The following is a 909-nucleotide window of genomic DNA, read 5'->3' on the forward strand; positions in this document are numbered from 1 at the left end:
AAACTTAGATAAAGTAGAGTTTGGGTAACCCTGAAGAATGCTTAGACTAAATATAATCTATATTGTAGAAATAGGTTTTGTGTGCCAATTCTCATGTAACTAGTATAACCTTGATTTCTTCTTTGTTTTGGCTTTGAAATGTAAATTTTCCCAGCATTTGTGTGACTGTGAGAGAAAAGTATAAAAATAAAAATTTCACAGGAAGTTCTCAGAACAGCTTCCGGAAATCCACTGCGTCTCTGACTCTTTTCTTTCTCACCTAAACCATACACCTTCCCAGACCCCCTGGAGCTGCTTCCAGCATCAGTTGATGTTTTATTCTCTATACACCAAAATTCTAGACAGTGTTCTTATTTTATTTTCTAGTTTGGGGCATTTTTTTTTCTTTATTGTCATTATCTCATATAATTTATATTTAAGTAACTATATTCATTCTCTCTTTATATTAATCACTTCAGCTTGTATAGCATTCATGTGTGTATTTGATATATTTTTTTGGCTCCATTTCTACCAAAATTATCTTTACTTTCATTATTGTTTTCTATTCCAAATTTATTATTCTCTCACCCATATTCTATTTATTTGGAGACATTCTTTATCATGTATTCAATTTTTTGGTAGTCAGAAGTTTGAGTTCTTAAATTCTGTACCTATGGCTCTGCTTATTGACTTACAGTTACTCCTAACTTATTTTTATTGATTTTATTTCAATTTTGAAACTTTGAGGATTTTTTCTCTGTATTCTCATGATCATTGGGGAATCATTAGAATCTTGAATGTCAACTGCTAATACTGGAACATTTCTTTATTTTACATATAGTCAACATGTTATAGTTTCTCTCTGAAGTTTTTTTTTTTTTTTACATTTATTAATATTCATTTTTAACATGGTTACATGATTCATGCTCC

This window comes from Gracilinanus agilis, chromosome 5 (genome assembly GCF_016433145.1).
Source record: "Gracilinanus agilis isolate LMUSP501 chromosome 5, AgileGrace, whole genome shotgun sequence".
Classification (NCBI taxonomy): Eukaryota; Metazoa; Chordata; class Mammalia; order Didelphimorphia; family Didelphidae; genus Gracilinanus; species Gracilinanus agilis.